Consider the following 24,507-nt stretch of genomic DNA (forward strand, 5'->3'; position numbering starts at 1 on the left):
GCTATCAAAAGAATATTATCCATGGATATTAATAACTGCTGATCACTTAACACTGGGGTGTCAGTGTCTCCTCAAAAATAATAATCTGACTTAGAACTCAAAGGAGGATCTCTGTGCTTTCCTGAAATAAATGATGAATACATTCTGATAATAGGAAACAAGAAAGTGTGTATTAGTTTTTTAATTTGGACATTATAGATATATAGATTATAGATATATCATTATAGATATATCATTCATAAGATTACAGAGTAAGTGAATACAGAAAGAATCCAAGAACCAAGTTTGAGAAACCATGCTATATTATAAAATGTCTACAAGAAAGTACCTCACTTTTTGATGCATTTGTGGGGGTACCTTAACTGCCTCTCTTAGGGAAAAAAATAGGTCACATGTAACTCCTCCCAAGTTAAATCTTGATTAACTGCCTTAGTGAAGGAATGTTCTGCAACAATAAATTTTAGTAACAATGGAGTTTGGGAGTAAAACATTAAGAGGAATGTTCCTAAATGTGTGACTGTTCCTAAATGTGTGTCTAAGAGGCCATGTGGCGTTATCTTCCCTTCTTCTGTTATCAGAAGAACACTTAAGAGAGAAACAATGAAGACCAGAAATTAGTGTTGGATTAAGATGTTTGCAAATTGTCTATACCAGATTTAAAGTAGGCTATTGATAAGGAATGGGTCTTCCTTTGCATTGTGGTGACTTAAACTTTACAATCTTAAAGCTGGAATTTGGGTGAGCAGTCTCAGAAAAAGATGCTGGGAAAGTGAAGTGGAGAGATCTAGGAGCAGTCTTCACACTGTAAATGGCATGAAGGGTAATCTTCCAGAATGCTTTATAGAATTATCTTTTTTTCTGGATTATTTTAAGAAAGGTTAAATTTTTATTCTATTTAATTTAATTTTATTTAAATATATAAGATACAATTACCGATAACTAAGAAGATCCTGAATAATACCACAACACAAGGTATCTATCTCTTGAGGTATCTATCTGGCTTACTGCCCAGAGCAGCTTTCATAATTGGCAGGATTTGGCTTCAAAAGGCCTTTATTCCCAAGATCATTTTTGTTCACATGCTGTGCCCTTTCCAAAAGAGAATTTGAAAACAATCAGAATTGTTGAGGGGCTTGTCACTTGACTTATATATAAGAAGTTCTCCCTGTACCATGGTGACTCTTCCAACTCCACTGAAGTTACTTCACCTCCCTGTGCCTCAGCTTATTTATTTTTCTTTCCACCCAAAGTTTGGTGAAATGACAAGAAATACAAAAACAGAAATAATGCTTAACAGTGCTGGAAAGCCAGAGAAGGTGCCACCAGCAGATAGAGACAGATTTATGACAAAAACCTCATAGAATTAAAGAAGCTCCAATTCCGCGAAGGCAAAAGAGCAGGAAAACACTGACATTCTCTAAAGGATCCCATAGTAACCTCAAATTCGAGGGATATGGAGCAGCCTCCAAGGATTCCTGCTTCCCGGTATTCATGCCATTGTGTGCGAGCTGGACTTAGGGACTTGCTTCTGACCAAGGGAATACAGCAAAGTGATGGAAAGTCACTTCTGTGGTTAGGCTAAAAGACTGGGACTTCTGTCTTGTTAGCAGATTTCTCTGCTTGCATGCTTTGATGAAGCAAGCTGCCATGTTGGAGAGGCCCATGTGGCAAGGATCTGAGGCAAGCACCCTGCCAACAGCCAGCAGAAAACTTAGGCCCTCAGAATAACAACCTGCCAGGACCTGAAACCTGCCAACAACCACGTATGCTTGGAAGTGGATCCTTCCCCAGTTGGGCCTTGAGATGACTAGAGCTCAGCCAACACCTTGATTGCAGACTATGAGAGACCTTGAGACAGAGAACTCAGCTAAGCTGTGCCCAGATTTCTTAACACCACAGAAACTGTGAATTAAAGAGTGTTCTTTTGAGCTGCTAAATTTTGGAGTAATCTGTTATGCAACAATAGAAACAAATACAATGAACAAATATATACCATCTTCACAATTAAAAGAAAGTTGGAGTGACTGTATTAATGTCAGACAAAGATTTCAAAGCAAGGAGTATTGTCAAAGAGATGTTCACTGCATAATGATAAAGGTGCCAATTCATCAAGAGGATCCCTGATAGAACTGCAAGAAGAAATAGGCAAATCTGCCATTAAAGTCAGTGACTTAAATATCCATATCTTAATAGTTGATAGAACATGAAAACCCAAAATGAGTAAGAATATAGAAGATCTGAACAACACTATCAACCACTTTTACCTAATTGAAATTTATAGATCATTCCACCCAACAACAGCAGAGTAAACATTCATTTCATGTGCACATGAAATATTTCCAAGAATAGACCATATTCTGTGCCATAAGCAAGTTTTAATAAATGGAAAACTGTTCAAGTTACCCAGAATATGTTCTCTAAGTACAATGGAACTAGAAATCAGCAACAGAAATATGGAAAATTCTCAAGTATTTGGAAATTTACTCATTTCTAAATAAGTTATGGGTCAGAAAATAAGTTACAAGAGAAATTAGAAAATATCTTGAACTGAATATAAGTAAAAACAGTATATAAAAAATCAATGGCTGTAGCAAGTTGTGCCTAGAAGGAAGTTGATAGCTTTAAACGTTTATGTTATATAGGAAGATAAAATCAATCATCTAAGCTTTCTTCTTTAAAAGCTAGAAATAAAAGAGTAAATATAACTTAAAGTAAACACAAGAGAGGAAATTAAATCATAATTAAAATAAATGAAATAGATACCAGGAAAACAATAGAGAAAAATCCCTGAAACCAGTAGTTGCTTCTTGAAAAGATCAACAAAATAGAAAATTCATTAGTTAGAAAGTTTCGTAGATCAAGAAAAAAATTGTGCAAATTATCAAAATCTAGACTGGAAGATGGATTATCACTACATAACCTACAGAAATTAAAAGTATTTGTAAAGGAACCTTATGAACACTTTACGTCAACAAATTTGTAAATGTTTTTAAAATGGACAAATTCTTACCACAACTGTCTCAAAAAGAATAGAAAATCTGAATCAAGTAAAGAAATTGAATTTGTGATTAAAAGTCTTCACACATAGGGGCTTCCCTGGTGGTGCAGTGGTTAAGAATCCACCTGCCAATGCAGGGTACATGGGTTCGAGCCCTGGTCCAGGAAGACCCCACGTGCCGCGGAGCAACTAAGCCTGTGTGCCACAACTACTGAAGCCCGCTTGCCTAGAGCCCATGCTCCGCAACCAGAGAAGCAAGCGCAATGAGAAGCCTGCGCACTGCAACAAAGAGTAACCCCTGCTCGCCACAACTAGAGAAAGCCCGCGTGCAGCAATGAAGACCCAACACAGCCAAAAATAAATAAATTGATTTTTAAAAAAGTCTTCACACGTAAAAAAGTCTTGGCCCACATAGCTTTATTGGTGAATTCTATCAAACCCTTTAAGAAATAACGCCAAGCCTACATGAACTCAGAAAATACAGGAGGAAGGAACACTTCCCTATTCATTCTATAAGAGCATTATTACTCTGATTTGAAGCCAGATAAAGACAAGAAAAAAAAAAAGAAACTTCAGACTAATGAACAGAGATGCAAAAATCCTTAACAGATATTAGCAAATAAAATTCAGCAGTAAAAGGATTGCAGAACATAACCCAGTGGTGTTTATCCCAGGAATGCAAGTTTGGTTTAACAAAAGAAATCAATTCAGGTAATATACCAGTTTCACAACCTCAGCACTATTGACATTTTCGGCTAGATAATTCTTTGTTGTGCATTGTAAGATGTATAGCAGAATCCTCAGCCTTTATCCACCAGATGCCAGTAGCATCCTCTCCCCCACCTCCAGTTTATCAAAAATATCTCCAGCCATTACCAAATGTCCCTCAGGGAGCAAACCCCTCAGTTGAGAATCATTGCAATACATCATATTAATAAAATAAAGGGAAAAGGAAAATGATCATAACAATAGACACAGAAAAGATATTTGACAAAATCCAATACCTATTCCTGATAAAAACTCTCAAAAAACTAGAAATATAAGGGAACTTTCTCAACCTGATAAAAAACATCCACAAGAAGCCTATAAGTAATATTACACTTAACTGAGTGCTTTCCCCTAGGATTGGAACCAAGCTAAGGATACCTGTTCTCATCACTTCTAGTCAACATTGTACTGGTGGTTCTAGCCAATTCAATATGGCAAGAAAAATAAAGGCTTACAGATGTGAAAGGCAGAACAAAAATTGTCTTTATTTGTAGATGACATGATCTTGCATGTAAAAAATACTAACAAACCTCCAAACAGTTATAGAATAATGAGTTCAAGAAGGTCACAGGATACAAGATCAATATAAAATCAGTTGTATTTTTATATACTAGCGATGAATGGTCTGAAAATAGAATCCAGAAAACAATTTTACTCACAGTAGTATCAAAAAGAATAAAATATTTAACAATATATTTTAACAAAAATGTGAAATAACTGTTCACTGAAATACATAAAATACTGCTGAGACAAATTAAAGAAGACCTAAATAAATGGGGGGACATACCATATTCATGAATTGGAAAACAATATTGTTAAGATGGTAATTCCCCTCAAATTGCTTTATATATTAAACCCAATCCCTATCAAAATCTTAGCTTTGTTTTGTACAAATTGACAAGCTAATTCCAAAATTTATATGGTATTGCAAGGACCTAGGCCAGGAGCCAGGAAATTTTTTCTCTAAATGGCTAAGACAGTAAGTATTTTAGGCTTTTCAGTCTCCACAGTCCCTGTTGCAACTATTCATCTCTACCAATGTAGTTCAAAAACAGTCATAGAGAATACATAATGAACAGGCATGGCTATATGTCAATAAAACTTTATTTACAAAAACAAGTGGCAACCCGGAACTTAGATTAACCAAAACAATTTTGAAAAAGAAGAACAAAATTGAGTGACTTACACTAAGTGATTTCCATACTTGTTATAAAGTTGCATTAATGAAGACAGTGTGATATCGGTGTAAAGATAGACACATAGATCCATGGAACAGAACAGAGTCCAGAAATACACTCACAAATATATGGTCAATTGATTTTCCATGACAGTGCCAGGGTAATTCAATGGCAGAAAGGATAGAATATCTGTATGGGAAAAAAAAAAGGATGATCTTTAATTCACACCTCCCACATGGACATATATACACTACCAAATGTAAAATAGATAGCTAGTGGGAAGCAGACACATAGCACAGGGAGATCAGCTCAGTGCTTTGTGACCACCTAGAGCGGTGGGATAGGGAAGGTGGGAGGGAGAAGATATGGGGATATATGTATATGTATAGCTGATTCACTTTGTTATAAAGCAGAAACCAATACACCATTGTAAAGCAATTATACTCCAATAAAGATGTCAAAAAAAAAATTCACACCGCCCACAAAAATTAACTTGTAACTGATTATAGGCCAAGATGTATGATCTAAAACTATAAAGTTTTAGAAGAAAATATAGGAGAAACAATGTAACCAATAGCATGATCGATAATAGAAACAAATTAATAAATTGGATTTCATCAAGATTTTAAAAGATCTTTTCAAAGCCAGAATGTATGTGAACTCTTAGAACTAAATAATAATAACTCTTACAAGTCAATAAAAAGAGAACAAAAAAAAATAAGCAGAAGATTTGAAGACATTTGTCAAAGAAGATATGCAAATGACAAATGAGCACATGGAAAGATGTCACATCATTAATCATAAGGGAAATGCAAAGTAAAGCCACAACAAGGTGTGTATAACACCCACTAGAATGGCTAGTATTAAAAAGACTGACGATATCAACCGTTGTCAAGGGTGTGAAGAAACTGGAACCTTCTCATACAGCCGGTAGAAATGTAATATGCTACAGTGATAAGCCACTTTGCAAAGCTGTTTGGCAATCTCCAGCAGATTAACTGTACATGTACAACACAACCCAGTAATTTACTCCTAGGTCTACCTAAAGAGAAAGAAAATGTATGTCCACACAAAAACTTGTATTCAAATATTCACAGCAGCATTCTTTCTTTTCCTTTTATTCATAGCAGCATTATTTATAATAGCCCAAAGCTGGAAATAATCCAAATATCTATCAGCTGGTGAATGGATAAACAAAATGTAGTGTATCTATACAACGGCATACTATGCAGCAATTAAAAGGAAGAAACTACTGATATGTGCAACAAAATGGTTGAACCTCAGAAACATTATGCCAATTGACACAAAGTGGTACATGATTATTTACATAAATTTTCCAGAAAATGCAAAACTATAGAAACAGGAAGCAGATCCGCTCTTGCCTGAGTCCAGGGCTGGGAGTGGGGATTGACCGCAAAAGGACAAGGGGTGATGGATTTGTTCTAAAATTTCATTATGGCTATGGTTGAAAAACTGTATACATTTACTAAAATTCATTGATTGGATGAATGGTATTGAAAGTATAACAGTAAAGTTGTTTAAAAAAGGAAAAAGTATGAAACAAAAGTATGTGCAATAGGGACTCCAGTGTTTCCATAATTAGAGGCCCCCATTGTGCCCACAGAAGATCACATGGGATTTCTCAGGACAGAGGGGCAAGGTCATGGAATACTGAGGTGTGGTTGGAATCAAAGACATTTGAACTTTATTTGTCAAATTTTCCCAGGTTAACCCTTTCCTGAGCTTCTGCCTTTCCTTCTTAGTTCTTCTGTCTTGTTTTCTGTGAAACAGAAGATGTGGTTAACCAAGGTATAAGAGCGTTGTTTAAAATCTCTTCATACAGCGTAGCCACCATTCTCAAAAAGAAGAAATACCAAAAGAAAAAAAAGAAAGGTCTTCCTTGTTATCAACTTATTACAAAGTCTAACAAAGCCAAATCATGCCAATCAAACCCTTGATCTTACTTCATGGTTCCTAAGGTTAAATAACAACCTTAAAATCTATAGTTTAATGTCTTACAGTGAATTAATGTTAGGCAGAATTAATGTTAAAATGTCTTTCCAAGCACTGATGGGAATTTGCATGTGTGAATCTTATTAAATGGACAGAATCCACATTTAGCCAAGCATACAATGAAGACAGCAGGCCTAATTTTAAAATAATAAAAATCTCGTTTCTCCTACAAAAAGAGTGACTATCAGATAATCAGACCATGAACAGAGAATGGGATGGGTGAGTTGTGTGTACTGAGTGGGGGACCCCCTGGAACAAATACAGAAAATACAGGTACAGCATAAGTCTGTTTTCTTCAAATAGGCACTGAGCCTAGATGAGAATAGAGTGAATCAAGTAGAACAAAAGAAACATGGGTTTTTTTTGAGCTACTAAGCTAAAAGTGCAGCTGCTGGATGCATGTACATGTGAGATGTGTGTTCATGCCAAAACCTGCACACAAATGTTTATAGTAGTTTTATTCATAATTGCCAAAACCTGGAAAAAACCAAGATGTCCTTCTGTAAGTGGATGAATAAACAAACTGTGATACATCCAGACAATGGATGTACCTCTTGAAAAAGTCTTTGGAAAAGGTTTTTTTTTAGTAAATCTATTTATTTACTTTTGGCTGCATTGGGTCTTCTTTGCTGTGCGCAGGCTTTCTCTAGTTGTGGCTAGCAGGGGCTACTCTTTGTTGCCGTGTGCGGGCTTCTCATTGCGGTGACTTCTCTTGTGGAGCACAGGCTCTAGGCACACAGGCTTCAGTAGTTGCGGCACGCAGGCTCAGTAGTTGTGGCTTGCGGGCTCTAGAGCTCAGGCTCAGTAGTTTTGGCACACGGGGCATGTGACGCATGCTCCGGGGTATGTGGGATCTTCCCACACTAGGGACCAGGGCTCGAACCCGTGTCCCCTGCATTGGCAGGTGGATTCTTAACAACTGCGCCCCCAGGGAAGTCCAGAAAAGGAGTTTTTTAAAAAAAATTACATCGGTCCTAGGAGAAGCCCCCTTTCCCCCAGCACTCCCTGCCTCTCTTCTGTGGTGGCCAGCACACTGACAAGCAGAGATGAATAAAGGTTATTTGATGAAAGCAAAGGAGTCTCGCATCACTGGATTAAGAAGTTAGATACAGAAAATCCACAGGCATTCATTCATTTATTCTCTCAAGGCAGGACCTACTTAATGAGAAAGTGCGCATTCTATGTGCTCAGTACCCTGAGGTTTCGCTTTTTGCCTGGGAGGGGTATGCTGCTGTTATCACACTTTCCATGTGTCGTTCCATTACAGGCAAGGACTTTCCATTTTAACTTGCAGTTGAAGTTAGAGGTGCAATGTAAGGCCCAAGGAGAGGATTTTTCCTCCTTATATGATCTCACTGATCTTTCCGTGATAGAAGATATGACCTTTTATCCTGCTCTAACTAACCCACAATATTCATCAGTCTTTGCGCAAAAGGTCAGCCCAACGAAGATAATGCATCCATCTATTATTCCAGTAGGTGGCGCCCTCCCCACTCCATCAACACCATCATTCCATTGACAGCCAAGGCTGCCATCTTTTATTCTTATCAATTTATCCAGCAAATTAAACAGCTGAAAGCCATGTCTGAAGTCTGGGGGTAATCTTAGGGTGTTTAGAATAAACAGATTAAAAGTTTATCCCTTTTCTTCTGTGCAAAAATTTAGTGAATAGTCCAACCTGCCCTTATTTTTCTAGAGGAATTTAGCTTCAAAACTGGATTGTTTATAACATTGCAAGTATTTCGAGAACACTAAAACTGCTAAAGTTCATCTCCTTCTCAAAGTTGTTTTGTCTGAAGTCACACCAACCATTTCTTTGAGGGGCAAGGTGGCGTAGTGACTAAGAGCCTGCAAGAACCAGACTCCCCAGGTTTGAATCCCACCTCTCCCAAACTAAGAATTTTGCAATTTGGGGCAAAGTGTTCAAGAGATGAATTTTCCAAACTATAAAATAGGGCTGATGATCAAATGGGTAAATATGGGTAAAGCACTGAGCACAGTACCTGGTGTATAATAAACCTTAACGTTAGCTACCATCTGCAAGTATTTTAATGTTTGTTTCCATTATTTAATGTATATTTATGTCCTGTCCTTCCCATCCATCTTCAAGTCCTTGAGGAAAGAGAGAATGTCTCCTTCATCAGACTGGGCTAGGTCCCAGGGTTTGTTTTCTCTATTCTCCCAGACACCCTGCAGAGGATTCTGTGACCAACAAGGGGAACTAGCAACGTGTCCTTGAGTTCCAACTATCGCCCATCTAAAATTCCTCTACCTTCCCACTGAGGCTCCTAGCCCTGGAGTTGTGCAGCCTCCCCTTCCCACTACTAAAAGATTCACTATCTATCCCAGCATGAGATTTCATCATATTTAAAGTTTGGATATCACTTTTGGGATAAACTGGCTGCTTTATTCAGTTGACGGGGAAGAGGGATCTGAAGAGACAATTGGAGCATAGTCAATGACAGTACCAGGGCCCCGAGCATACCCGCATATATGCATACAAGACATTGTGTTTCTAGCCAGTGAGAGGAAATATAACTCTACAAAACATGCTGTTTAGTGTGGGGCTGTATTTGCAGCATGCTGGGCAGCATGGGGATGGCGGGGTAGATAATGAGAAAGGAGGTGAGTGCAGGCAACCATGCGAGAAAGTGCCCACGGGCCCCATCTCCCCCATGGGGTGGTTTGAATCTGGATTTGTGGCTGTCGCTGAAAAATAAGAGACCAGATAAGGACAGGCTGGCACGGAGCCTGGCTGCTGCTCTAGACCCCCACACATGGTCTTTAGTGTGCCAGTGTCCCTCCCCGTCCCTGGGACGACAACTTTCACCTCTCTCCTGTGTGTTTCCTACCTGGCTCCTGTGCCTATCTGAGTGGTGCCTGTTATTATTCTTCCCTTTTACGGATGAGTAATCGAAGCCCGGGCAGTTAAGTAACTTTCCCACGGTTGCCTAGCTGAAAGTGAAGGAGCTAGAATTGGAATTCTGGTCCCTTTCATTCTAAAGTCCATGATCCTTATAATCCATCAGTCTTCACAGAGGAGATTTATGTAGAGTAAAAATATCATTTAGAACATATACGCATGGAGAGCAGTAGTGTAAGAAAGAGCCCCGTATTGGGGAGTAGGGAGACCGGGACTCAAGGTGAAGCTATGGCACTTGCTGGGTGTCATCACTTCATGTCATTTCTCTGGACCTCAGATGGCTCATCTGTAGAATGGGGATGACCAGGCCTACTTCACAAGGTTTTGAAGCTCGAAGGAGATGTCTGGGGAGTCCTTGGAACGGCAAGCTCTACAACTCTAAGGGATTGTTGGGCCAGCAGCAAGGAGGAGGGCTGGCAAATTTGTGCTGCTGTGAAGGAAGGTGGGGAGGGACCGACCTGAGCCAGATCTCAGACCTTGGCTAATGGGTCAAAATATGAAAGGATTGGCTGAGCCTGGTTATCCCTGACTGAAGGGTAAGATGTGTACACTTCAAACGCCCCTGAGGGAAACCAGAGATGATTTTTATTTGTAGGTACTCATGATTCTAGTGAGGGTAGGTTAGGTCTCTTACGGGCTGGGTAACTGCCTCTCACCGTCCTGCCCGACACTTTCCTGCGCTTCCTCCCGACCCGGGGGCCTGAGCCCCTCACTGCCCCCGCTGCCGCCCCTTCAGGGCCCCAGGCCCGCCCTCCTTCCTCGGGGGTGGGGCTCCGAGCGCCAGGCTCCGGGGCTGAGAGCCGAGCCCCCGCCTCGCCGCCGCAGCCCTGGAGTCCTCGCGCGCCTGCAGCTGGGAGCCGGCCGAACCCCAGCCCGCCGGCCCACACGTGAGTCCAGCCCAGTCGCCGCCCGGGGCGGCTGCGCCGCGGGGATTGAGCCCCACGCTGTAGGACTGGAGTGAGGGGACCGAGGAGCACTTTTCGGCTCATCCCATTTACTTTGAAACAGAAAGCGCCGCGGCGGCACGAGCCCCCCGCCGGGCTGCGGGGACCCGGGCCTGGCTGCCCGTCCCACTCGAGCCCGGTGAGTCCCCGACGGCCGCCGGGAGGGCGCGGGGGGTGGGCGGAAGGAGGAGACGGGGCCCGGACCCGGGGTCGCGGGAAGCCGGCGGAGCAGGTGGTCCTTGATGCGGGCGAGTGGGTGCGGCGTGGGGGGCACCTGGGTTCCGGGAACCCGGAGCGGGTTTTCTTAGCAGAGGAGGGGTGTGGCGAGGACGGAAACTGGGGGTCCCGAGCCGGGGAGCGGCTCCAGGGCGTGAGTGTGAACTGGAGGGGCCAGGTTCAGGTCGGGGTGCGCAGGCGGGGGAGGACCTTAAGGCGTGCCCCGCATACCCGCACTGCAAATCCCTGGTTCCCCCTCCATGCCCTTAGGTCCCCCCTCTTTCCACGTTTGCATGACTTTCCAGCCAAAGTATTCTAGAGTGAAACTTTAATGTTGGCATGAATGGAAACCTCCAAGAACCGTTCGATTGAGCGTGCTCATTTAGAACCACCCTCACCCCCAGCCAAGGGGAGCTGAGAGGGGTCTTGCAGGAAACCAAGATTCACAGAGGTTGAAATGAGTTACCCAGGGACACACAGAGAATTGGTGGAAACCAGATTGCCTCCCCCTCGTTACTGCTCTGCAGGGTTTTGGCAGTTCTGGGAATTTTCAGTGAATACTGGGGCCACGCTGTTGCCACTAACCCCTCTGGCCGTCTCCTCCGACTCTTTCGGCTGGTTCTGCCCCTTCCTGCAGCGTTTCCATATTTGGCTATTTCAGATTTACTTTCGTCAGAGCTCAGTTATCTCACTGTGGCAGGCAGGGTTGCTCAGGGCTCGCGGTGGGGTTGGTGAAATGAGGCGTGGCTCCCGCCCGGACTGCCCCCTGCGCACCCCACCTTCCACAGCGCCGGGCTCTGACCCGGGTCCCTTGAGGATAGGCCTCTAGTAAGCAATGGGATTAAGTAAATATTTATTGGACACAGGTGCTGGGTGAGAACTGTGGTCGGGTCAGTGGAATGCATTCCTCCTTTCAGAGATATTTGCATTTTAAAAGGAAGACACAAAATACAAAGAAATTGGTTGAAGTGCTTCTGGAAGTAGAGCAGTTCTGGGGGTGTGTGAGATAATTTTAGGCAGGGAAAGGCTGGGCTAGAACCTCTCAAATCCGGAGTGCAGCTGCCTGCTCTGCTTTACACACAGACAGCTGAAGACAGGGGCGTTAGCACAGTTGATGGTTTGGGTGAAAACCTTATCATCTAAACACTCCCACCTCCAACTCTAATTGGAGTTTGGACTGGAGAGACAGAAATTGCTGTAGAAAAGATGAATGTGAGGTGGAAGCAGAAAATGTCTAGCTTTATCAAGGTGCTTTTGTTTTGTTTTTGTTCTTGCTTTGAACTCAGTGGAATGGGTTGGTGCTCAGATGCTGGAACCTCTCTTGCTGGGTCCTGGACATAGGCAGGAGAAAGCCTCCCATCTGAGCCAAACTCTGGAAGTCTTGCCAGAGGGGCGGTGATGGAGGTAGTGACTTTCTCAGGTCCTTGGGGCAGAGGTCTGTGGCTGGCGTAAGGAGAAAGACGGGCAGTGTTTCCATCAGTCCGCAAGCATCACCTGAGTACCCACTGGCTGTGGGTGGCAGAGTAGCGGAAACAATATGGAAAGGAGATGGAGTCGCGTCCGCTGGAAGTACTAACTGTAGGGACTGAGATATTTCAGGGGAGATGACTGCAGAGTGAGGGAGCTGGATGCCTCTGAGTCAGTGCCATTAGGCTAGCCATGGGAAAGGCTCGTCAGCATTTAGACAAACAGACCTCCTGTGATTATCTCAGCTTTACTGGAGAGGACCCTGAGGAAAAACGAATAGTGCCTTGTTTATAAAGCTCTTTCCTTTTCAAAGCATTTTGTCATTGCTCTTGTCATTTTGTTCTCATTTTGTTCTCCACGATACCCTTGTGATTCAAGCCAAAGCAGGATTATTCTCCACATGGCCCAGTTGGTGTGGGTGAAGCACTGAGAAGTGAAATAACCCTTTGGGCTCCACTGCTGGGCCAGGCCTGGGTCTCCAAGGACTCCGGTTCCTCTGCTCCAGGCCCTTCACCCTGGTTTCACAGAGAGCTACATCTGCCCAGCTCCCCCTCAAGAAGGGTTAACAAGGGGACCCAGACTCTAATAATGCATGTATGGTCTGTTCCCGGCAACACAGAGCAAGTTCTCCTCCAGACTCTGACCTGGCCACGGCATGAACAGACACCCACTCTGTTAGTTCTACTTTGGTTAGTGAACTCAGGGCGAGACCTGTGTCTGGTCTTGTTTGTATTCTGGCATCTGGCACAGAGGAGGCCTAAACAAATGTTGGCCTTGAATTCATTTGAACCATGTCTCCCTTGGGCTCTGAGCTGCCAGGGCCTGATGGCTAGGGAACGTGTGCTGGGTGAGGCTCTGGAGAGACAGGTTGAGCTGCCAGCAGGGCTGGCTTAAACCCCCGAAGTCAGAGTAGCACTGTCCAGTTGAGAGATAGCCTGTCTCACCTGATGAACTTCTCACTGCCTCCCTGAGAGCAGGGAGAGATAGGTGCTGTTCCTTCCACTTTACCTGGCTGCAAGCCGGACCTCAGAAGTGATTTGAAAGATCTCACAGCACGTAGGGACCGGCCAGGACTCCAGACCAAGTCTTCAGACTCCAATCCATGTGCTCTTCTCATAGTTTTTTAGCTAGAGGAAGCCAGGATTCTGGGCAGGAGGGCGAGGGAACCAGAAAGGCATGCATCAAAGGCTGCCTGACACCTCTGTCACTGATCCGGGGTCTTTAATAAGAGCTGACAGACCAGGGGAAGGGGATCATTGGCCGACTCTGCCTCTGAACAGCTCTTCCTGTCCAGGTGATGGCTTTTGCTGACGTTCCTCTGGGGCAGGAGCTATCACCCCAGCAGAGTGTAGTAGGTGGATGGGTGTGTGTGTGTGTGTGTGTGTGTGTGTGTGTGTGTGTGTGTGTGTCAGGGTTAGAGGGGAGCAAGCTGCAGGGCAGAAGTCATCCCCAGGGCTGCTGAGGCCATGGTCGGGCCCCAGTGAGTTTGTTGCTTTGCGCAGAGCAAAGCTTTTTGGAGGGTCACACAGCGGTTTTTCCCCCCTAGAGTCCCTGGCAGGCCCTGTCTTGTAAGGAAGTGGGCTGGAGGGCCAGGGGAAAATAAAAGTGAAAATACTCAGTGGTCCTCATAGAAAAATTCGAAGTCCATTTGCAGTGACAGTGATGAGCACTTTCTGCATTTTGTTACCTGGAGGCAAGCGGTGGTACAGGCTTAGACGGCGCTGTAGCAAGAGCAGTGTGCACCCAAGTGTCTGTGCAGGTTCTGTGGCCCTGGGGTTACTAATGGAGCCCAGTGAGCGCCCCTCCCTGGGAGTGGGGAGATAGGTTCTTGTGGGAGGAGGTACCCATCTCACTTCCAGCAGGTCCTCATGCCTCGTTTCTTGACACACACTCCATCAGCTTCCCTCCTTGCCAGTTCAGAACATCCCTGGAATTTCCCCTATAGCTTTTTTTTTCTCTCAAGGAAAAGGTGCTCTCCTGACCAGCGGGAGGGCACCTTCTCCACCTACACCCCTGATGCAGCTCTCTCCTCCCTCGGAGATGGAGATGGAGACGATTCCCTTCATAACTCCCTGGCCACTGACTCCTTCCCCTCCACCACATGCTCAGTCTCTTAAACAAGAAGACCCCACGTTTCCTCTCCCTTTCACTGACCAGCTCCTAGAAAGAGCAGCCAGCACTTGCCCTTGCACTTGATGCTCTCCTCCTCACTTGGCACCGTGCACCTGCCCTGCTGCTTACATTGCCCTTTGCAAGGCTTCCAGGGCTTGGGAATCCTCAGTCGCCAGCCTGCTCTGCAGCTGTTGCTCGGCTCCTTGGAGGGGGCCACACCGTCCCCACTGACGTTTCCTTCCTTGACCTCGAGCTTCTCGTCCTCCTCCTGCCCTGTAAGTGTCAGAATGGGGCCAACACTGTGTCCTCGGGCTGGCTTGCCATTCCTACGCTCCTCTCCCTGGAACCCTCCTGTGCGCCCGAGGTTGACCAGCGCTCTTAAGGAAAGGCTGATCAAGTCTCCACCTCTCACCCAGCTCTCTTCTTGGCCAGTTTGATTTGTGATGGATACACAAAATCCTCACCGTGATGTTTCAGGGGCCCCTTAGATACTCGTCCCAAGCTGCCTCTTCCTCCACGTTCTCCCTAACCCTTGCAGAGATCATTGCTGTCCCTTAGCCACCTCTGTCCTGTCTCTCCCCAGCCGGTCCTGATCTACTGTCTATTCCCAGGGCTGCAACCTGAGTTCCCGTCCGCCCCCCACTTTTTCCTGTACTACCTGAGCTGTCCATTCACTCGCTTTCCCTCCCTTCTGTTTTCTCTTCCACACTGTTGCAGAGGGGACTCCTTAATGCATAGTCTAATCAAGACCTACTACTTCCACTAATGGTGTAGTGGGAATAGTATGGATTTCAGAATCTGGCAAGCTTGGGTTCAAATCTGGATTTATGGCTTGCTGGTTGTAGTTGTATGATGTGGGCAAGTCGCCCAACTTCCATGAGCTTCTGTTTTCCCACCAGTAAACAGAGATAGTAATGTCACCCACTTGGGGTTGCTGGAAGGATTAAATAAGGCAAAATATACACAGAGCCTAGTGTATGGCGGGTTCAATAAAGCTGGTTTTCTTCTTCCGCATGTTTGACAGCATAGGGAGTTGTGGGGTCTCTGGGGAGGTGGGAAATATGCGTCTAGCCTAAAGGCATTCAGATTTAAATTAAAAACAGGCAAGCACAAAAACTGCCACATACCAGGGTAGACCATCATTTAAACTAGCCTATTGCTGTCGCTTTGCAATCTCTAGACCAGGCCAACCTCAGGGACCAGAGTCGGTGAACTGGAATGGGGCAGGGCATGGTGGGGATAAGTTGGGCCGAGCCCTTGGCAGGCAGAGGGCAGAGAAGGGGACTGGAAGCGTGAGATAGAGGAGGCTCAGCCCCAGGGGGTGGGTTTCAGAGGCAGGTTTCCAGTCCTTTAGAAGGACTTGTGGGCAGAGCAGTGCAGCCTTGGAGGAATCATAGTGCTGGGCAGGGAGGCAACACAGGGACCCCACAGAAGAAATAAAATGGACTTAGGAGGCAAAATACAGGCGCTGGCTTGTATGGCTCACCAAGAGCAGAGCCATTACTTCAGTGGGATCCAGCTGTGAAGTGAGAGCAGGATGAGGAGTGAGGTTGACTTGGGACAAAGCTGCCAGCCAGAGCCCTCTCTGTACTCCCTTCCTAAGGGGGATGGCTTGGAACAGCCAGGCTATGTTCTGAGCCTCCGTTAGAGGAGTCCTTGATGCTGGAGGATGGAGGCAGGGGGTGGGGTTAAGCTGAGCAGGTCACAGAGTTCCCTCATCTACCTTCAGGATGTTGGGATTCTGAGGAAGAGGCTGGGCAGATATCTGTGGTACAACCTAGGAGAATTTCCCATGCTTCCCTGGGTTCAAGGCCAACTAATGTACTATGAAGTAAAAGCTTGAGTGTTAAGTAGATGCAGAATAAATAAAAGAAGTGATTCAGCAACTGGATGGGATCATTCCAGGAAGCCCTCCTGAGGAGTGAGGAAGGTGGACAGAAGGGAGGGAGAGGAGGGAATGTTGAACCATGGGCAAAGGCATTTCTGAGGGATAAAGGAAGGAAGGAATAGTTGTTCTTAATGTATGGGAAGTAGATTATTCTAGAGCAGATTGATGTTGAGGTGGTTTATATGAAAAAAAACTAATAATTTGGGATGTTGCTTGAACCTCTCCATAGCACTCCCATAGACTTCCTCAAAAATGCCTGGTGCCATGTATTTGCTTTGGACGGGCAGACACTAAATTCTTTCAATCTTTCTGTGATGCTAACAATTCACTGATACTAGGTCTTTCTAACAAGTGTGACTGCTGTAACCCCTGTCTCTTCCACCTCATAACTGTAATGCTGAATTTTCTCAGTGTCAGCTCTCTTTAGACCATGTTGAACAGCGGCAGGGCCTTCTACACCTGACTTATCTATTCCTAACTTTCTTCACATCGTTTCTCCTTCCTGGAATGCCTCCTGTTTTAATCTACTAATCCGTGCCCCTCTCACTCTTTTCAAAGAAAACTCAAAATTCGTTTCTCGTTAGGAAGGCTGGTCTCCAAGAACACGCCCAGGTTCAGTGATTTGCTAGGAGGACTCACAGGATTCAGCCTATAGTCATAGAGCTAAGATTTATCACGGTGAAAGGATACAAAGCAAAATCAGCAAAGGGAAAAGGCACATGGGACAAAGTCCAGAGGAAACCAGGCACCAGCTTCCAAGTGTCCTGCCCCAGTGAATTCACGTAGGACGTGCTTAGTTCATCCAGCACAACTGTGACGACACGTGTGAAATGTTGTCTATCGGGGAAGCTCATTAGAGACTCAGTGCCGAGTATTTTTATTGAGGACCGGTCATGTAGGCACCCTCTGCCTAAACCAAAATCTCAGACTTCCAGAAAAAACAAAACAAAACAGATGTTCAGCCTAAATCACATTGTTTGCACAGTTCAGGCACAATGAGCAACTCAGGGTGGTGAGAGCCCACCCCGAATCCACCTTTCCAGACATCAGCCAAGGCCCATCCTTGTAAGCAGACCTTTCTAGGGGTAGCAGGTGCAGGCCTGCTCTGTTAACCCTTTTCTGCACAGCTTCCCTACATAATCCCACCTCAGTGCCTAACTATAGTTATGCTATAGAGAGAACCACCCTAGATAAGGAGCCAGAAGACCTGGGTTCCAGCCCGACATGGCCGCCTACTGCTGGGCGACACTTTGGATCCCTCAAACTCTATTTTCCTCATTTGGAAAAGGAGAGTTGTAATTCTCGTTTGTAGAGTTCAAGGGTGACTGCGATGATCAAGTGAGATGGCGGAGTGGGTGTCCATCCCCCTTGATTGATCACCCACTGTGTCTAGGGCCGTGCGTGAGCACGGGGAGTACGGAGGGAAGCGTGGTGAAGTGGCTTTGATGGGAGACAAGCCCGAGGTTGAATCCCAACCAGGCAATTGCCAACTACGTCACCTTGAACACGCTCTTCAATCTCCCTGAGCTTCAGGACCCGACCTGTAAACTATGAACGTGAGTGATGAAACTAGTACCCATCCCTCATTGAGTTGCTGTGCAGAATGAGTGCAGCAGCCCATAGAAAGCATCTAGCCACAGTATCTAGCACACTGTAGGCACCCAAAGTGGCAGCTGTTCATTTACTCAGGTATTTGAGTGGTTGCTCTGTGCCAGCGCCTTGAAAAAGACACAGTCCCGGCCCAGCTTTCTATTTGCTCATGTAGACTAATACTGAACGGATAATTACATTAAAAATGAATGTAATCGTACGTGCTATGAAGGAGAAGTACAGAGTGATAATAGGGCGTGTACTGAGGAAGAAGGGGCTGATTAGCTGGATAATGATGCTTAAGCTGGGCTTGGATGAGTTTAGTTCCGTGAGAAGTGGGGGGAGGGAGGAGAGGATGTTTCCAGCAGAGACAACAGCTTGAGCAAAGGGAGACCAGCCTTAGGGCGAAGGCTGGAAGGAAGGAAGGTTCTTCTCTCCTGTGAGGAACGGCAAAAAGGTCAGAGAGGCTGGAGAGTAAGGGGTGGGGAGGGAGATAACCTGGAGAAGTGGGTGGGACCTCGGTAGCTCAGTTAGGGGTTTGGAACTGTGAGAGTAACGGGAGGCTGTGGAAAATCTGTGTGGGTGAGAAAACCTTGGCTTTTTCAGAGGCTAATCAGTCTGCTGTGTGAGGGATGCTTTGGGGGAGTGAGTGGGTGAGGGGAGACCAGCCACAGGAGGGGAGGGGAGGGGAGACCAGCCACAAGAGGGGACGCGAGGGGAGACCAGCCACAGGAGGGGAGGGGAGACAAGTGATAGGAGGCTGGTGCAGAGGCCCAGGGGAGAGGGATGTGGCTTGAATCGGGGGTTTGTTGTGAGGGAGGAGAGAGGGCACTACCAGCAATGATACCAGTTGTCTGGTGACAACAGCAAGATAAAAAGCAGCCCTTCACCGAGAGGGAGCACTGGAGAGAGGAAACGTTGGTTCCATTTTGGGTGTGGTGGCCTTGGAGTGCCTGTGAGACATTGAAAAGGAAACACTAGGAAGGCAGTAACATGTGGGTCTAGACGCAGGGGAGAGAGACATTGGGGGTCGTTAGTTCGTACGTGGTCTTTGATGCCAGGACAGTGTGGATTCAGGGAAGCTAAAGGGGAAAAAATATTTTAAAGTGTGTGTTTGGGTTCGGGATGGGGGTCGGGGCCCCTAACATCAGATGTTGCTGGGAAGCCACTTAAGATGAAGATGGAAAATTGACCATTGGCTTAAGTGACCCAGGAGTCCCTGGGTCCTGGGTGAGAGCAGTTTGGGGGGCTTGGTGGGGTGTGAGCCAGGCCGGAGTGGGCTGAGCGTTGGATTGAAGAGAGGCCGGTGGAGATAGTCACTCCGCTGTGAGAGGGGGAGGATGAGTCAGGAGGTTTGGCTGTGAGAGGAAGCAGAGCTCGAACCTTAGAGAAATATGAGAGTGAGAATTTGGGGTGTTGCTTGCATCTCAGGAGAGATTTGTGATTGTGTGAGTGCTGATGTAAGGAGCCAGCTGCAAGGGGGAGGCTGACGGAAAAGCAGCCTCTTCCCATCAGAAAACCCCTGAGGAGGCAGGAGGCTGGGACAGGTGGAGAGCTTGGCCTGGTGCAGAGGCCACCTCTGCGGGGGCTCTGGGGGGGGGGGCGGAGGAAGGGCAGAGCAGGGGCCCCCTGCACAGGGGTCCGGATGTGCAGTCCTGGTGGCAGGAAGTGGAGGTATCTCTGCTCTGAAAACTTCTGTTTTCTGTGCAATAGGAAATGAGGTTTCCTGGGGAGACGGGGAGTGTGGTCAAGGTCTGTGCAGAAGAGGACGGTGTGAAACAGATGTTGAAAACAAGAGAGTGAGCTGAAAGGGAAACTGGCCCAGAACTCTGTTACCTGATGAAGTCTCTGGAAAAGGAATCCAGCAAATGTGATTTTAGATCTCTAGCACCTTGTGAGGCACCTTGCTGAGGGCCCCGTACCTGTTTTTGTTGTTGTTGTTGTTTGTTTGTTTGTTTTTTGCGGTACGCGGGCCTCTCATTGTTGTGGCCGCTCCCGTTGTGGAGCACAGGCTCCGGACGCGCAGGCCCAGTGGCCATGGCTCACGGGCCCAGCCGCTCCGCGGCATGTGGGATCTTCCCAGACCGGGGCACGAACCCGTGTCCCCTGCATCGGCAGGCAGACTCTCAACCACTGCGCCACCAGGGAAGACCCCCGTACCTGTTTTTTGAATAAAAAGTCCTTCTCAAGAATGAGGGGCTCGAGATCTCTATTTTCTTTCTAATCAGACAAATACTTTGCACTGCTCTGTCCCTTTGGTCTTTCCCCACATCTCGCCATGTTGATATTGTCTAGGATTTTAGTTCTATGATAATTATAGATTCAGTTCTATGATATTCTTTTTTATTGTCCTTAGTCCTTTAGACAATTGTTTCATGATTTTCATTTTCCATATCTCTTATCACATCTTCTTAGATTGAATTATTTGAACACTTCTTCCATGATTGTTTTCTAAGTAGAAGTTTTTGTGGCAAAAGAAGAAAAAAGTCCTTCTCAGCATTTTCTCTCTTTCGCAGGTACCTGGCTGCCCACTGGGACACCTCACCCAGGGGCTAGTTCACATTGGTGGGAGTAAGGAGCACTGTTCAGGCTCCACTCTTCCAGCCCCGGATAGCTAGACCCTCCCCCTCCTTACACCGACTACCCGCCCCCCCCCCCCAGTCAGCCATCATTAGCCAGCTTTGCCTTCTCTAGCTGTGACTGGTAGAATTTCAGGACTCAGACTGGGTTGAGATGAAGTGTTAGGCCCTGGGGAGCATGCTCCGTGGGAGAGAGCCTGTCCTGCTTTCTGCAGTAACTGTAAGGCTGCTGTTCAGTCTTCCCATGAGTACTTACTGAGTGCCTATCATATGCCCAGTTCTAAGTACTGCTACCTCAGGAAGCAGAAGAAACATTCTTGCCCTCATGGAGCTTATATTCTGGCAGGAAGATAGTAAAGAAGCAAGCATATACCGAGCTACGTGGTAATAAGCGCTTTGGAGAAAAATGCAGCAGGTGATGACGGGGCTGCCAGGGATGTTGCTACTCCACGTGGGTCAGTGAAGCCCTCACTTGTGAGGTAACACCTGAGCAGGTACAAGAAGTGAGGAATAAGCTATTCAGGTGTCAGGCAGAAGAGCATTCCAGGCAGGGCGGCAGCACGCAGAAGGCTCTTCTACTAGTCAAGAAGAAGCGAGGCTGGTGTCACTGGAGCGTGTGAACAGAGGAAAGCGCTGGGAAATGGGGACAGAGAATGGAGGCCAGATCACAGGACTCTGAGGACACTGGCTTTTACCCTGAGTGAGATGGGGCCCTTGGAGCAGAGGAGTGACATATCTGACTTCTGTTTTTAAAAGGATCACTCTGACTGCTGGGTTGTGAATAGACTGTAAAGGGACAGGGGCAGAGGAAGAGACCAGCTAGGAGACGAGCGCTTTATCCAGTGGGGAGGAGACGGTGGCTTAGACTGGGATGGTTATGCTGACAGTAGAGAGAAGTAGGTAGATATGCTTGGAAGAAGAGCCAATAGGATTTGGTGTTGTGGGATGGAGAGTGAGAGGTGCCAAGGATGACTCCAGAATTCTTGGTCCAAGCAACAGGGTGACTGGCGGTACTGGTTTACTGAGGTGGGGGAAGGCGGTATAGGAGGAGCAGGCTGGGTGGGCCTGGATGTCTTACGTTTGAGATGCTCAGTGAACAAACATGGAGCTATGGACTAGGCAGTCGGGATGACTCGAGTTCAGGATGGGGGTCCAGGCTGCAGATAGGAACCAGGGCATTGTCAGCCTTAGATGGCATCCAAGGCAGGAGCCGAGATGGGCCCACCAAGAGCACAAGTGTAGATGGAAGAGAGCAGAGGTCTAGCACCAGCCTAGGTGCCCGAGAGGTGGGGCAGTGAGGAGTGGCCAGCAAGGAGAAAGTGACCCGGAAGCCGGCACGGTGGTCTAGCTCGGCACGTCTCACACTGTAACGGGCTGCAGAATCGAACCTGAGAACTTATTAAAAAAGCAGACTTCTAGCTACCGCTGAGAGATCCTGATTCTGAAACATATTACTTAGGCCACGCTAAACTATTGTAACAAATAGTACCCCAAAGCAGAGGTCTGTTTCTCTGGGGTATGGTGTCCAAGCCAGCATTTTTGTCATGTTCCAGGGCACATTCTTAGCAGAGCGTCCAGGGACCCAACCACTCCAGAAACTGGTGCTGTGCTTTGTGCCTAGACATGCTCCCCACTGGACTGAAAACATCTTGGGAACAGGAACTTGGGGTCCTGTCCCACTTGCACCCCTTCCCACAATAGAATGAGGTTCAGACCTCTGCATGCAGCAGGCACTGAATAAATGCTGGCCAGGAGTGAAGAATGGACAAGCATGAGTGTTAAGCACTTATTTTTGTGCCAGACACTGTGTGCTGGTAATTTATGTAGATTAATACGTTTAATATTAACTGAGCCTTAGAGGCAGGTGCTATTGTCCTATTTTCCAGATGAAGAAAGGTGACACAGCTAAGTGAATGGCAGAAAAGATTGAACCCCAGTGGTGTGGTTCCAGAGCTGGTCTCTAACCAGTAGGCTATACTGCCTCTCATCAAGACCTCCCTTTTGGTACCAGTTGGGTTGTGGTACCTTTTCTTCTGGACATGACATGGAGTAAAGAGTACTGGATTTGTAGTCAGAAAGCCTAGATTCAAGTTTCTCCTCCATCACATGTTAGCTGTGTGATTTGGGGCATAGGTACTTCACAACTTGGGGCCTCAAGTACTTCATCAGAAATATGACCATGATATTCCTATGGGGTTAGTGTGAGGACTGGGTGTGACATTGTATGTGAAAGTACAAATTGCAAAGCACTAGTACATATATTATTAACTTGAAAAAACCAAACTGTAGAACCCCTACAATTACCCAGAAGAGCTGCCAGAGGGGTGTAGATTGTAGGCAACCCAACAGGCCTTGCTTAACCAGACAGGTTCTCTGTACAAATCTTTTATTTATGGATTTGGTTTTTCTTGAGATTTGGTTTGATAAGTTTCACTGTTTTTAAAAACAACTGTGAAACTTCTGGCTAGCTGATCCCTTAAGTCCTTCCACAGCTGACTGGCTCAGTTGTTGGGGGAAGCCACTCCTCAGATTCTGTCTGCTTCTCTTGGGTCCCCTTCCTGGACTCCGCACCTGCTTTCCCTCTTCTGTCATCCTGATCAAGCCCATCAGTCCCAATAGCCCGATGTCAACCATTGAACTGAGGGGACTCTAGGCTGCCTGCCCATGTGTGGGCTGGCCGTCTGGGGTGTGCCTGGGGTAACGGACCTCGGGAAGCTTCTCCCCCCAGGGCTGGGGTGAGAGGGCCGCCTTCGGTCCCGTGTGCTCCCTCCCCAGGCCTGGGCCAGAGCTGGCCTCACCGCTGGTCAGTAGGGGATTGCCCATCTGCCTTTCCCAGGACATCGACTCATGCCCCAGCCACAGAGTCTTCCAGAGCTCTGGGGGCCGTTGGCAGTCGACAGTACTTCACACATCTGTGGTCAGCTTTGGAGATACGAACCTAACGCAGTGGGAGGTGTGTGTGAGCCTTGTGGGAAGATGCGGCACAGCTCCAATGATGTTGGCCTTTGGTAGCTAAAAGTCACCAAAAGGTCAAGCCAAGGTTTCTGGATCCTCCTTAGCCCGTCTGTTCTATAGCCTGCCTAGGGTGGTCTCCGGTCTCTCCCCTTTCCTTAGAGCACCCTTAGGCCATGGAGGGTGGGGCCTGGCTCAGTCCCTGCTTAAAAATGCTCCTGAGTGCCAAGCTAAATCTGAACTGTTGTCCGTTGGCTGTGTATTCCAGCTTCCATGTCACTCCACTTGCAGGGTCTCTGGAATCTCCATCACTTTCTGAGAGCCTCTTTGTGGGAGCAAAAGGCCCATCAGGAAGGGAGACGGGAGGGAGAACGGAGTCTGAGATGGTAGCCCCGTGCCTCGATGAAGCAGGGATGCTCACTCACACTGGGAAATGCAGTCTGGCTGAGGGTGAGGGAGCCTTTCAAATGAGGCGGGTGGGAGCTGTGGCAAGAGGGGAGCCCTGTGGGGGGAGCCGCCTGGAGGTGTGGTCTGGGCCTTGGGAGAACCAAAAGGTACGTGTCCCCCCCGGGGAGTTTTGAGAAGGAAGTGTCAAATGCCACGTAAAGGGCCAGAGGGCAACAGTTTAGGAGAGGCTAATTGTCAAATCTGATTATGTGGTTACAGTTTAGATCATCAAATGAATGTAACTGTGCTTTTCCAAACTACCTTCATGGGGCCTCACCTCCTACCCCAGCACCCAGATGATTTGGGCCTCCAGCTTGTTCAAGGGCAGAGTACAGGTGAACTTGGGAGATGTTTCATTCAGAAACTGGGGATGATAATAATAATGGGTACATCATAGGGTTGCTGTCAGGATGAAAATGAGACAATGCATAT

The 24,507-nt window shown here is 46.5% G+C and overlaps 1 protein-coding gene across 2 annotated transcripts in view; it reads left to right on the plus strand.

Annotated features, from left to right (window-relative positions):
- The first annotated feature begins 10,693 nt into the window (after positions 1–10,693).
- The window catches only part of TRAF5 (TNF receptor associated factor 5), a 45,930-nt gene continuing 32,116 nt past the window's right edge, over positions 10,694–24,507 (plus strand). The window contains exon 1 of one of the 2 annotated variants that reach the window (XM_029228116.1): positions 10,694–10,767. The gene's annotated coding sequence lies outside the window, so the exon portion shown is untranslated. Of the gene's footprint in view, positions 10,964–24,507 lie in introns of both variants that reach the window. The other variant, XM_029228115.1, reaches the window with a different exon arrangement.

This window comes from Monodon monoceros, unplaced genomic scaffold (genome assembly GCF_005190385.1).
Source record: "Monodon monoceros isolate NGI ecotype Baffin Bay Population unplaced genomic scaffold, NGI_Narwhal_1 Super_Scaffold_18, whole genome shotgun sequence".
NCBI classification, from domain to species: Eukaryota; Metazoa; Chordata; class Mammalia; order Artiodactyla; family Monodontidae; genus Monodon; species Monodon monoceros.